The sequence below is a fragment of the Hyperolius riggenbachi genome, chromosome 6, assembly GCF_040937935.1.
Source record: "Hyperolius riggenbachi isolate aHypRig1 chromosome 6, aHypRig1.pri, whole genome shotgun sequence".
Classification (NCBI taxonomy): domain Eukaryota; kingdom Metazoa; phylum Chordata; class Amphibia; order Anura; family Hyperoliidae; genus Hyperolius; species Hyperolius riggenbachi.
Genome location: NC_090651.1, coordinates 249,980,075 through 249,995,356, shown reverse-complemented (window position 1 = coordinate 249,995,356; position 15,282 = coordinate 249,980,075). Strand labels below are relative to the sequence as shown.

Below are 15,282 nucleotides of genomic sequence, written 5' to 3'. Positions count from 1 at the left end.
TACTTTCCTGAACTTTGTACTTTAAAATAGGACTTTTTAATAAACATTCATTTTGCTGAAATGCTCATGCACTCATGTGCATTTCGGTAGGCGCATGGAAGTGACATCATTAGTCATTGGTCACATGGTGTTCAAGAATAGAAACCGTTATTTTCAACAGTCCATCCAGTAGACCTACTACCAACTGCTATCCATAGGGGAGAGTAACAGTTGGTCAGCCTGGTAACCAGATGCAGCAAAGCAGTATACAGAGCAGTACCCATTGCAGACTCAGCACTGACCGACCTACATCTGCTACTACTGTCTTCAGCAGGCTTTTTGTACTTTCTGCTGTGCTGGACATTCACGCACAATGACAATGACTACTATTGGCCCTTGGAAGCCTCATAGACCACGCGGACCAATTGCAGCTCTATACAGCAGCCCTGGGCCCAAGTACGCCTTACCTGGGAACACAGGTTACATCCAGCACGATCCCTCTAAGTACTGTGCGCCTGCGTTCAGCTTTGGAACTCGCAGGTTCCGGTTTGTTGATGACTGTTCCCCTGGGCCTGGGTATCTGGTGCCAGCTAATATGACCATCCGTGGAAAAGATGGCACACCAGCATATTCTATCTGTGGAAGATCCAGGGATCTCAACAGCTTCAGTACTCCAGGACCAGGTACTTACGCCCCAGAACATGCTGGAAAATATGCCTATCGGTCAGCCCCCATATATTCACTGGGGACCAGAACAAAGACTTTTAGTAATGATCAGACCCCGGGTCCTGCAGTGTATCAGCTTCCCTCAGTGCTCGGCCCAAACCTTGTCAACAAATCTTCAGCACCAAATTATTCAATGCCTGGACGAAGCAAAATTGGGAGCTTTCATGAAGATTTACAGAAGACACCAGGTCCTGGAATGTACCAAGTTATCAATCCATCAATGTACAAATACAAACCACCAATTTACAGCATGGCAGCCAGGATTTCTCTACCTGGAGACACCACCCAGAAGCCGGGCCCAGGAGCTCACTGTCCAGAAAAGGTGGTCCTGTGTCGGCCTCAAGCCCCTAACTTCTCATTTGGCATCAGACACTCAGAGTATGTTGCTCCTTTGATTGTTGACATAATGGACTAAATAATAGCTGCTGAAAACACCACGAGAGACACCCATCATCAAGACATTTGTATTCTCCATTTCACCTTGTCTGTGCGTAGCATCTGAAATACAGAACATTAGAAAATCCATCAGATGTAGAGTGTTGTGTTTTGGGAAGCTGGGTGGCAGTGAATCTTGACTGCTCCTATTCAGTAAGCCAGCACCTATTCAGTAAGGAGTTCTAGGGCAAGGCTGCAGGGTGGCCAATTGAGTGTCCCCTTAATGGCTGCAGCTCTCAAGCACTTCGAGGGAGAAAAAACTATACAAGTATTATTATTGTAATGACTAGCGTTATACAGTATATTAATTATAACAACATAAAATATTCAGCTGAGCCTACCTTATTGTACTGATGCCATGTAAATGTTTAAATCAGGGTTGCTGTGGAAAAAGCTCACTCTCAGGAAAGGGAGTTACTGACAGAGCCCACAAGGGGGTAACATCATTCTGTTATATTCATTACTATGCCTGGAACACCATGCAGTTTCCCAATCGATAATTTCCGATAGGTCCGATCTGATTTCCAATCATTTTTCTGATAGGTTTTCTGATCACTTCTGTACAAAATCGTTCAAAAAAAGAAAGATCAGAAATCAGATTGGACCGGTCCAAAATGATTGATTCAACCAGTCAATCTGATGGGAAATTGCATTGGGTGTACCAGGCAAATCTTTTTAGCGTACTGTATAATGAAATTTGTACATGCTACAAATGTTTATTGCACAGTTTATTTTCAATACGCATGTTTTCAATCCACTCAGAAGTGTTTTCCCAAGGGCCACATTGTTCATCCCCTCACAGGAAATGCTGCATGTGAGCGACATGGAAAAAGGAGCCTGTTGTACATGAATGTGGGCTGGGGGTAAGACATAAAATAGAGGAAGGCTTCAGATGGGGTAAGGAAAGGGGGAAAGAGAGGTTGCGCATGGAAGGATGGGAGAGGAGACCTACTGTCTGGAAGAAGGGTGTTGAACAAGGTAGACTGAAGTAAAGACTATAAGGGCTGTTTTCCACTATATGTTCTTCAATTTGGTGTTTGTGTTTTAGGGGATTGCATGTGTTTTGCAAATTACAAGAACACTGGCAAAATAATGTAAATTGTGGTGCCCCTTTTCCATTACTGCATTTCATTTCTGTGCATTTTTAAAAATTAGTTTGCTGCTTTTCCTTTGTATTAGCTTCTTTTAAGGTGTGTACACACCTATGATGGATGTGGCCCGTCGAGGGTCAGAACCTGGTCCCTCGGGTGACGTTGCAGAGCCAGGCTTCAGAGATGCGAAGGCAGTTGTGTAGCTAATGACGCGCTCTGTTGCTGTTTATCAATGAAAAGACACACTTGTCCATAATTTCAAACATCAAATATGTTCTTAGGAATACATAAAACAAAGCTTAATAGATTTCATATTGGCAGCATAGTAGAAGAGGTTGCAGAGGAGGCTATTTGTTAGCAGCATTAATATCAGGCACCACAGTATACAGACTTGTTAGGGGTTTTCAGCATTAAACTGGGCAGATGTCAGCAGGAGAATACATTTAAAGAGAACCTGTACTGAAAAAAGGGCCCCTAGGGAGTACTTACCTCGGAAGCCCCTGGATCCAATTGAGGCTTCCCCGTCCTCCTCAGTCCCATGGTGGTCTCGCTATGCCCCTCGTAAGCCACAGCCAACAATTTGTCAGTCTGTGGCTGGCTGTAGCGCAGACGCAGTAGTGCCTGTAATATTTACCATCCCCATCTCTAGCGCAGGCGCAGTAGCGGCTCGGATCAGGCGGAAATGGCCTATCCCAGTTGGGTTCACTCTACTGTGCAGGCGGCTTGTGCCTGCGCAGTAGAGCGGACACGACTGGGATCGGCTAGTTCCGCCTGATCCGAGCCAAGAGCCACTACTGTGCCTGTGCTGGAGCCGGTGAAGGTAAATATTTACATGGCCACCATTCGGAGAGACCACCGTGGGATGGAGTACGATGGGGTAAGCCTCAAATGGATCCGGAGGCTTCACCCTCCTGAGGTAAGTACCCCCCAGGGGCCCTTTTTCTCATTACAGGTTCTCTTTAAATAACAGAAAACACCCTGCTCAGAAAGGTAAGTCTTCAGTGTTAAAGCGAACCTGTAGTAAAAAAAAAAGTGCCCCAAATTGATATTAACCTAGGTAGAGTGAAGACTCTGGATAATCCAGAGGGAGTGGCCTAGTATGGGAGTGCGGCCACAAGGTTTGGGATTTCTGACACTGGAACGGCAAAGTGGACAGGAACGAAGAATCCAGAGGCTTCCCTGTACCGAGGTAAGGGCCCTTGTCCACGAGCAGTTGATAGGCAGTGAAAAGACCGTCAAACTCTCACAACTCCTTGCCGCTGCCTTGCAACTGTTTCCTGCTGCCTGGTAACTGGTTACTGTTGCTTGGTGGAAATGGACCTTTAGTATCTGTCTTTTTTTTAATCTCATAAGTTTTCTTTAACGCAGTTTCAAGGTGAAGATTGTCCGTTTTTCCTATGTGCCTTCTAAACTGAGTTCCGCTTAATACACGCGGGGCCTCCAGCTACGGAAGTGTTAATCATGACTCAGTTTAAAAGGCAGAATAAAAAGTGAATTTCAATCTAGAGCACTTGAACGTAATTCTAAGCACTCTTTTTACATTCTAGCTTGGTACATTACAATACCTCATTTCTTAGCTATGCTAATTTCTTTCAGCACCATCTTTCATCCTCTACTTATATGAAGTTCATATTGAGATGAGCTTTTCACTTGACTTTGCTTTATCCTCCATCTTTCCACTCTCCACTTATCTTGTAAATTGAAAATATTCAGCAATTATGTTTAACTTTCCATTGTCTCACCTCTGAATTGCACAGTACTCCATTAATTGAGATCATTACATAATTACAGGTGATGCCTGTGCTGGGCCGAGTTCTCCCCAATATGTGCATTAAATGGTAATCTTTCCATTTTTAACTTCCATAGAAGAGGCTTTGTGGCTAATTGAGCCTGCCTTTAAAGACTAATGTGCTGTGTCTGGTCACCTTTTAAAGTGAGAATTCTATTACAGCATGTGTATTACCCCTAAGACCCATAACACATCATTACGAGAGAGAGGAATGGTTTTCTTGGATGGGCAGAAGTATTACAATGCATAGACTGGGTTATAAACAGAATTTCTTTCTATTTACGCTCTATTATTAAGGCTCGTATTTGATATTTTATGATGGAACTAATTCATCCTTGTAGCTAGATCCATTTATTCCTAGGGTGTTCCCTTCCCCCGACTTGCACCTTGATGTCCTACACAGCTGATTAGTGCAGAGTAATTGAGCTGGTTGTAAAAAGATAATTAATTGACATTTTGCTTGCTGCGAAATCTGTCTGGCCTTTCTTGGTTTTAAGCCTTGTCATCCCGCTGCCTTTCACTCCCTATGGTAACAGTACGACCTTTATCTTGCTGATCATGTCATAATTGTCCTCATTAAAATAGACATGGCAGGCTTTAACAAGTCATTCATTGACTGTGATTTGCTTGAAGCCTGGCAGTTTTTATGTGAAAGAGAATGTCTGTGAAACGCATATTCCTGTAATGTGCGGTTGGTCTTTTGCTTAAGGGTTACTCCACTTGTATGCAGGTTTATCGAAATGAACTTCAAAGAAAGTGCTGATCAATAATGCAGCATATTTGCATTTTGATTTTGACTCCGTTATTATAAACGATAGCAGAACTATACATCGAAACTCTTATATCTCTTATCTTTTGTCACCTACTGTAGTGCTTCCCAGTGCTCTGTCTTCCTAATGTATCCCTCGTATCCTCTCACACAAAATCCATTTATCGTATGGGTCTGTCAATATACCTTACTATTTCCAGCACCTTAGGCAACAGTTCTGCCTACTCCTATTAACCACTTCTGGACCGGCTAATTGAAATCTATGCCCTGTTTGAGAGCTGATATCTCTGCCAGGACCTAGATTTCAATTAGCCTGCCCCATGCTCCCCCCGATCGTGCTGCTCTCTCGCCACTGCAGCCCGCTCGCCCTGTCGCAGAACTCTCTGTGCCAGTCAGGAGCTGATTTAATTGGCTCCTGACTCCGTGATCACTTCACTGTGAGCCAATCTCATTGGTTCACATTGATCACAGGATCAGGAGCCAATTAAATTGGCTCATGCACAGCTTCCAGACCTCTGCCATCATGGTGACGGCAAAGAGAGTGAGCTTCAGCTATGGGTAAACAACGAGATCGATGGTAGCAGCGAATCCATGTGGCGTGATGTTAGGAGGCCCCATTTTCTGTACCAGCAGTCTCTGGTGCTTAAGTAGGCCAGAGACTGCTGCTACCAAAGTGGTTAAGGCATAGTAATAAACTGGTGTTGAGATTGGTGTTGCAAGGGTCTTATTTTAATATTAAAGTGGGATTAAACTCTGTTTATTAATTAATAAAAAAAATAATTCTTCATTGATTAAAATGTATATAAATCATTGATCTCACCCAAATAATTATTATACAGTCAGGAGAATGTACCTGTTTGAACCTACAATGCCTTATTTCCAAGAAACAGTTTTTTAAGCATGGTGATTTTGACAACCATTTTGGAACAATTGCGATTTGTGAGCTCAAGATGAATGTTTACCCAGGATGAATATAAAGAAAAGTATATACCATAGTCCCAAGCTTTGGGTACAGTATGGATAATGGTTAAGGTTTGGGGATGGTTTGCTTTATTGGTAAGTATTGTATTAGATGCTGATAAGGAGTTTTAGGGTTAGATGTCTATAATAAGGCTCATGGAATAAAGTAGGGGAAAGTTGGTTTTATCAGTCAGCAATGGACTGAGGATAGGCACCAATAACAAAAGTTAAGGGAGTCATCAAGCAAGTAATAGTACTCAGAAAACTACTTCTCCGGGGCTTCCTCCAGCCCCTGGCAGCCACTATGTCCCTCACCACAGCTCTGCTCTCTGCTCCTCGTAGCCGGTCCCCGACGGTGCCTCACCACGCATGCGCAGTACGCTCCGGACCACGTGGAGGTGATTGACAGCAGCACTCGCGCAGGTGCAGTAAAGTATGACCTGGAGGTCGTCCTGCGCGCCGTTGGGGACCTGAGCCAGCGGCGGAGAACGGAGCTGCAGTGAGGGACATAGCGGTGGCCAGGGGCTGGAGGAAGCCCCGGGTAAGTAGTTCTCTGGGTGCTATTACTGCTTGATGACTCCTTTAAAGAGGGTTGTAACATCCCAAAAAAAAAAAGCCAAAAAATACTGCCCCAAAAATATATGTAAACCTGTTTTTTTTTTTTTGTTTTTTTTAGAAAACAGGTCCATATGACCCCCAATTTTTTTTCTATTACCTGGTCTGGTTGCCTTTGCCTAACTGCAATTTTTTATTGGATGATTTTTTTTTTAGATCAATACGAAGTTTGGGCCCATTTCCACTAGCGCGATGCCATGATTTCAGGAGCCGAACTGAAACCAAAGCAAGCCAATGGAGCAGTTTCAATTGCTTGCCAATTTTGCAATGCAATACGCCTTGGGAAAACAATCGGATGCATGCTGCAGATTTTTGCCGCACAGATCCGATTCCCATCATCACTAACAGGAAGCTGCATCTGGACTTCCGAAAGTAAACAGGAATTACCTGCGGCGTGACGCAATGGGATGCGATCCCATCGCATCGCATGATTTTGCCATTGGAAATGGGTCCTTTCATCTCATTTTAAGGTTAGGCGTAAGGAAGATAATGGTTAGACAATAGATAAGGAAGGCTAATAATGTGGTATAATTTTATGTGAATAATTTTTACTAGTGTAATAACTACCTAATATTTCATATATCAATCAGTATTAGCAGTAATATTTTCTAGCCATTTTTAGTTGTTATCTCATGTACACAGTTTAATCAATATTGTAGTTATTGCTCTGTGATGGCAATAGATGCGTTGCCCTTATTGGAGGAGTTTAAGAAATTCTGGGTGTGATGCACAAAATGTATTTAATGTCTGCAAAGCCTGTTTTACCTCCAAGGAAAATGTTAGATAATTACATTATTTCTCAAGGGTGATTTAAGCACTAGCTTTAGGCCCAGTTCTAGGAAAGTTTTTTCATTTGTGTTTTGAATGGTAAAGAAGGGATTTAGGAATATTTGAATATTTATTGCCATCTGGGTCTCAGTTGGAGATATTTAAACCTAACACATAATGTAAGATACATCAGCAAGATCTAGTCAGGAATCCTAACTCTTCCAATACTTTCTTAAAGATGGGGACAAAGGAGAGCCATACAAATCCAAAAGAGGTTCTAAAGCTAACCACAGTATGCAAAACTAAAATACATTTTTTGGAGGTGGGCCTCAAGACCTTCCCAGACCTTAGACCTTCATAAACATTTAGGCAAAATGCTGTGCTTTTGTTTTGTAAAACAAACATTGGTCATTCCAGAATGATTTGTTTTTCCTGTTTACGGCAGATAAACAAATAAAGATCAGTGTGGGGTCCCCCTCCCAGGCACTTCCAGATTTCTTGCCCATTCATAGGGGTTGATAACATGCAGTGAAAGACCTGGCTAGCATGTCGTTCTCCACTGGCTTTAGTTACCAGCACCCCGTGCCTTTCAAAACTGAGAGGGAGGGTGGATTCCAAGGGAGTCATAGTAAATTCTCCCCCTGACTCCCCAATCTCTTCTGTACAATCAATTTCAGAATGGAAATTTAAATGACTAGAAGTGCATATGTCGGACTGATTCTCTTTAATGTCCTAAACAGAGAGGCCATTGGTACAGCATTGCCCACCCATAACTGAATTATCAATTTGCTCAGGATTGACCCTTAAATTTGGATTTGCACAGATTCAGCCTCTCTCCAGTGTTCATTGCTAATTCAGTTGTCAGAAGCATTTGTGCTGTGCATCTGCTAAACTGTGCGTTGCTATGATATAAGGAGCTGATCAGATAAAATAGTCATGTTGGGGAATAGCATTCATATGCTTCTAGAGCATGCAATGCATAACCCGGTAGAGATGAGATTTTCAGACAATTACATAGGTACCTTCTGGCAACGTTCTGTGATATGAGTTGGAAACATTTCAGTATTGGTTACATTCCACCTGGTGTATTTCTATTCTGCCTCTAGCAGATCCTCTGATGTATTATCCAGATTTAACTGTTCACCATTTCCAGGTAGAAGATGATTTACTTGTACTCGAATCAAATGCTAATTCAGCTCAGCTTTCATGGCACACCTGTCATCAAGGAAATGCAATTCTATGAAGGAAAAGGGGTCAGGATTAGAATACACCTGTATGAAAAAAAAAAAAAACTACATGGGCAAACTTGAGTATTATGAAGACTTGAGGAAGAACTTGAACATTCTTCAAAATATTATAGTTTATTCCATTTAAAATAGTTTCGTTCCTCAAACTTTGTCAGCTCGAAAACATAAAATATTCATCAAATGTTCTCTTGAGACAGATCTCATACTCTTTCTATTTTAATAACTCCTACAAGTAACTAAAGAAACAGATTACTTGATCAGTAGCTCTAAAAATAATAATTATCTTTAAAGTGATCCTTTTTAACATTTAATCCTAACCAGTGTTGGCATTTGTCACTTAAGAGAATCTGCCAAACAACAATGGGCCTTGAGATTTGACTTCAGTGGGTCTCTAAAATAGTATTTTTATTTAGTGTGATCTGGTGGGAGGGAGTTAAGGGGCTTATAAAGTGACCAGACAGCAGCTTAGAAAAAGGACTAGGCTGTGGCTGAGCACTTTCTGTATATACTGTAGCTCCAAACTGCTGCCCCGTAAGCAATCCGCCTGTCGGATCAACTTGGCTGAGCGACATTGTGCACTCCTCTTCCCCTCCTGCCGCGTGTCATCACATATGCACCACTCCATTGTCCCTCCGCTGCCACATAGCAACAGAGCGCTTCTGTACAGCCCCGACCCAACAATGTCACTCCTACAATTTTTTCCACCAAAGTTCTATGCTGTCTTATCAATAGTAAGTTATGTAGAAACACACTACTGGGCCTCTTTAACTTATGTACATGATCTGCACAGAAGAACTTGCTTACCATAAAGCTTACTCTTCATGGGAGCCTGGTTTTCAAATACTTTTTTAGAAGCTGAAGGCAAGTTGTTGTTTTTTTCAATGGTAAATACAGGTTATATCTAAACAAAGATCAATATTTCAGATAATTTCTTTTTCACTCACAGATTTGGAACTCTGCATTAAAGGGAACTGAGCACCGACTAAAAAAAACCCATTGAAATTGACCACCCCATAAGATTCACGGTAACCGCTGAAAATGAAAATAAGAGTATTAGACACCAGGAAAGTTCTGTTTATCATTGCTACTACACATACAGTTAATCATCTCCTGAGATTACTTTAGTCCAGTTTTGCTTTAAAGAAAACTGAGTACCAATTCAATCTTCTCTTTTAAATTAACCTCCTCATAAGAGATGTTCTAACCTCATACTTCCATTGTGGGTTGGGGAAGCACCATTACTTAACTATGGGATACTGCTCCTTCGGTCCTCTGTCACCATCTTCGCTTCACACCAATCAGTTTAGAACCTCCCTAAAGGAAGATTAATAAAACAAATAAAACAGTGCTTAGATTCCTTTAAAGCAAATCTGAACTGAACGTTATGTAGAGCTTTCCTCGTGTCTCATACCTTTATTTTCATTTCAGGGGTAAAATCTGATCTCTGGAGTGTGCACAACAGCCATGTCTGAGTTCATTTAGCTCCCAACAAAAAAAAAAGTATAAAACACTTGGGTCCTGCTTGGTATACCACATATGAAAGCTTGTAACTTTCTGTTTTTATTAAATATATAGTCAATAGATTAAAAGCCATCTATCAGGGATAAATCTGTAGTCAGGCCAGTGAATATTTTAATGCACTCAGTCAATGTGGGGGTCTTTACTTATCCCCTTCCACTCTCTGGTCTGTACCTGAGTGGGGTGTAGCTATCCCACAGTTAGAGAGTGCTATTAAGCCTAACCAACGAATGATGGCTGACGTGATTAAATGGAGGCCTCCCAGACTGTGTACTTTGCAATGACAGCCTCACATACAGTGTAAATTCATGATTTTCTCCACCATTGGATGGGAGATTGTATCACATAGAGAGGAGTGTTAAAACATATACAAAGTGCTGTACATAAACTTTAACATGTTTCACCAAAACGGCTTTGTTAGAAGGTGCTGCACATATTTACACATGCTATACAAATACATATTCGCCCAGTGAGTACTGGGTTTATATAATGGAGTGAATGATTCATCTCCACCTACCTGGTGTGTTCCAGTCACCTCCCCCCATTTGCAAATGCTTAATCCTGTGTCTCCAAGATCCTTAGAACAGTCAGGGAGGAATGAGAGTTTCCCTGCTGTCAGTCGTCAAGGATGACATCACTTCCTGTAGGAGGTGCCCGTTGTCATGGGGATACAAAGCGGCTGACGTTGCGTAATGCCGGAATCGCCATTGTCAATTGCGTAGATTGTGTGCTGGGGGCTGATGTCTGTAGTCATGGCAATGGGACGCGTATAGTGTCCCATCATACGCGTGCCGCTAATACATGAACGTCAGTTGTCATGGCATTGGGACGCGTATAGCGAGGGTGGAAAACAAAGTGGAGCAGGTAAGGATAGGCAGAGTACTCATTAGAGGAAGGGTTGCAAAACCACAAGGGCACAATGCACAGACATATGGTATGTGTGAACCAGGTCAGGTGCTAATGGTTATATAAATTAATTACATTAAAATATGTGTGTCTGCCCGCAACGGGTTCACACATTTTAACGGATGTGTTACTAATTATGGACACGATTCGGTCATAGTATATGGCAAGATTACGATGACCCGCAAAGAACAACTCATGGTAACCATTTATGGCCAATTCTACTCACAGAACACATGCAAAACATGCAATATTGAAATCTTCATTGAGACCCCTCTGTGCCAATGTGTCTAGTTTGAAAATCCACTGAGATTCGATCTGTGTGAGTTTCTTGTCTAGGTTCCCCCCCTCACTCCCTTTTTCCAGCATTGTATGCCCCAAAACAAGATTTCAAATCGACGTGTGCCATGTACAGTATTCATGTGTCTAGCAATAGACGTTTCCTTTCTCTTCTTGATGTTGCCAATGTGTTCAAGGACTCTGTTCTTGAGAGGTCTCGTGGTCTTGCCCACATACCATAGATTACAACTACAAAAAAAAAATGTAATTAGCTTTGACCTTTTCAGCATTATAGTATAGTATAGAACATAGTTCCCATTCATTGATCTATGTCTTCATAAGAAAAAACGACTGCTTCTCTGAAAAGCCACGATTTTTCTAAGTATCACGTCATCCCTTCAGTTCCTGTAAGTGAGAGCTCTCGCTTACAGGATGAAAAACAAAAAAATTACTGTAGATAATAGGATAACAGAGGCGCCAATAGGATAAAAAACACTAAAAGAACTTAAAAACCCATTTTGGTAATAGAGGAGGCAGTGGTGGACTCACCCCCTCCAAGCAGAACACACGACTGTGGATTTTCAGTCAAAACAATTTTATTGGATACTCCAAATAAAGTGCAACGCGTTTCACGGGATACAAACCCGCTTCATCAGGCAATAACAGATAGGAGTAAACAGCATCTGCCAGTATCATCAACACTGAGGCGCTCAGTGTTGATGATACTGGCAGATGCTGTTTACTCCTATCTGTTATTGCCTGATGAAGCGGGTTTGTATCCCGTGAAACGCGTTGCACTTTATTTGGAGTATCCAATAAAATTGTTTTGACTGAAAATCCACAGTCGTGTGTTCTGCTTGGAGGGGGTGAGTCCACCACTGTCTCCTCTATTACCAAAATTGGTTTTTAAGTTCTTTTAGTGTTTTTTATCCTATTGGCGCCTCTGTTATCCTATTATCTACATCAAGTCCACCCTTGGTGGAGGGTTGTACCCTTCCTTCTTCAACTACAGAGAGCGACTTTTTAATCCTGAGTGGGGTCAGGACAATCTCCCCACCTGCTTTGACAGTGGTTGCCTACTTGGTAACCCTGGTTTGTGAGTATTAAATTAATATTATTACTCTATCAATTATACCTTACCAGTACATACTACACTATATTGGGCTCTTGGTGTTCTCTCTTTTTCTCAAAAAAATTACTGTGGCCATCTAAATAGTAAAACTGCATCTACGTACATTTTTTTAAAAAAAATGTACACAATCCATTACATTTAAAATTACCTGTTTACCTCCCAACTCCAAAAAAACCCAAATAAAATTTGTAATAAAAAAAAAACAACAACATAAATAGTTACCTAAGGGTCTGAACTTTTTAATATGCATGTCAAGAGAGTATATTACTATATTTTTTTTAATTATAAGCTTGTAAATAGTTATGGACACAAATTGAAAAAATGCACCTTTATTTCCAAATAAAATATTGACACCATACATTGTTATAGGGACATAATTTAAATGGTGTCATAATCGGGACAAATGGGCAAATAAAATACGTGGGTTTTAATTATGGTAGCATGTATTATTTTAAAGCTATAATGGCAGGAAACTGAGAAATAATTAATTTTTTCCATTTTTTTCTTAATATTCCCATTAAAATACATTTAGAAAAAAATAATTCTTAGCAAAATGTACCACCCAAAGAAAGCCTAATTGGTGGCCGAAAAAACAAGATTTAGATCAATTAATTGTGATAAGTAGTGATAAAGTTATTGGTGAATGAATGAGAGGTGAAAGTTGCTCAGACGCATAAGGTGAAACGACACTGAAGGCTGAAGTGGGTAAGGTACTCTTTACATTAAGAACATCCAAATCAATATTCACAGTCTTGTGCAATGTGCATACGCAGCCATGTTTACTTGAGTGCACATTTTTATTTCAACAGCCTAGAGTGGATGTATGATAAAAACAGCACCTATATACCTTTTACACCAGTGTTTTGTCTTGGTGTAATTATAAAGAATACAATGTTTTTTGACCAGTTCAGTTGACCATGATATGCTGTGGAACTGCACTTCTTACAAAGGAAATCTCCCGGAAAATCTATACTCATTTCTCAGTATACAGTATAAAATAAAAATTGTGGATGACAAAATTTTCACCGGATGATGACATCATCATATTAGCCTTGCTGTTTTCTTCTGTTTGGAGGGATCACTGTTGCTTCCTGCACCCAATGCCTGTGGGCCATAGGACTTGACGTCACATGACAGGAAGTTGTGACTGTTAGCTGCCAGTACTTTCTCTCTTGAAGACGTGTCCGCGACTAGTGGTGCATGGTGAAGAATGAAGTAGAAGATTGAACATGATAGTGTTGTATCCCTGTAGCTGATGTCCGGTTGTAGATTTGCTAACCGCAATGTGACAATCATTACCTCCAGCACGGTGGTGGTTAGCACTCTAGCTGTGCAGCACCGAGTCCCTGGCTCAAATCCCAGCCAGGGCATTATCTGCACAGAGTTTGTATGTTCTCCCTGAGTTTCTTCCAGGCACTCCGGTTTCCTTTCACATGCCAAAAACATACCGATAAGTTAATTAGGTTCCCCCTAAATTGGCCCTAGACTATGATGCATACACTACACAATACATTCATAGACATATCACTATGGTAGGGATTAGATTGTGAGCTCCTATACTCTGTAAAGTGCTGCAGATTCGGTACTATATAAATACTAAATAATAATAATCGTCATTCCAGCTAAGGAAGTGTCGCTGTTTTGATTTTTGTTTACAAATATCTGCAGGAAAGTGCACAACACAACATACAATCAAATTTAAAGCTGTATCTTTTTATATATATATATATATATATATATATATATATATATATATATATATATATATATACAGGATCTTCTAAAAAAATTAGCATATTGTGATAAAGTTCAATATTTTCTGTAATCTACTAATAAACATTAGACTTTCATATATTTTAGATTCATTACACTACAACTGAAGTAGTTCAAGCCTTTTATTGTTTTAATATTGCTGATTTTGGCATACAGCTCATGAAAACTCAAAATTCTTATCTCAAAAAATTAGCATATTTCATCCGACCAATAAAAGAAAAGTGTTTTTAAAACAAAAAAAGTCAACCTTCAAATAATTATGTTCAGTTATGCACTCAATACTTGGTCGGGAATCCTTTTGCAGAAATGACTGCTTCAATGCGGCGTGGCATGGAGGCAATCAGCCTGTGGCACTGCTTAGGTGTTATGGAGACCCAGGATGCTTCGATAGCGGTCTTAAGCTCATCCAGAGTGTTGGGTCTTGCGTGTCTCAACTTTCTCTTCACAATATACCACAGATTCTCTATGGGGTTCAGGTCAGGAGAGTTGGCAGGCCAATTGAGCACAGTAATACCATGGTCAGTAAACCATTTACCAGTGGTTTTGGCACTGTGAGCAGGTGCCAGGTCGTGCTGAAAAATGAAATCTTCATCTCCATAAAGCTTTTCAGCAGATAGAAGCATGAACCCACTTTTGAACCAGAAACAGCGGCAGAAGCGCCTGACCTGGGCTACAGAGAAGCAGCACTGGACTGTTGCTCAGTGTCCAAAGTACTTTTTTCGGATGAAAGCAACTTTTACATGTCATTCGGAAATCAAGGTGCCAGAGTCTGGAGGAAGACTGGGGAGAGGGAAATGCCAAAATGCCTGAAGTCCAGTGTCAAGTACCCACAGTCAGTGATGGTCTGGGGTGCCATATCAGCTGCTGGTGTTGGTCCACTGTGTTTTATCAAGGGCAGGGTCAATGCAGCTAGCTATCAGGAGATTTTGGAGCACTTCATGCTTCCATCTGCTGAAAAGCTTTATGGAGATGAAGATTTCATTTTTCAGCACAACCTGGCACCTGCTCACAGTGCCAAAACCACTGGTAAATGGTTTACTGACCATGGTATTACTGTGCTCAATTGGCCTGCCAACTCTTCTGACCTGAACTCCATAGAGAATCTGTGGGATATTGTGAAGAGGAAGTTGAGAGACGCAAGACCCAACACTCTGGATGAGCTTAAGGCCACTATCGAAGCATCCTGGGCCTCCATAACACCTGAGCAGTGCCACAGGCTGATTGCCTCCATGCCACGCCGCATTGACAAGACAAGACAAGACAAGACAAATAACATTTATATTGCGCTTTTCTCCTTG

General features: G+C 41.2%; 1 protein-coding gene and 1 pseudogene across 3 annotated transcripts in view; both read left to right on the top strand.

The window, feature by feature from the left end:
- The window catches only part of MORN1 (MORN repeat containing 1), a 565,248-nt gene that overhangs the window by 312,501 nt on the left and 237,465 nt on the right, over nucleotides 1-15,282 (top strand). The gene's annotated exons all lie outside the window — the stretch shown is intronic.
- On the top strand, nucleotides 173-1,230 carry LOC137521435 (ciliary microtubule associated protein 1A pseudogene; annotated as a pseudogene).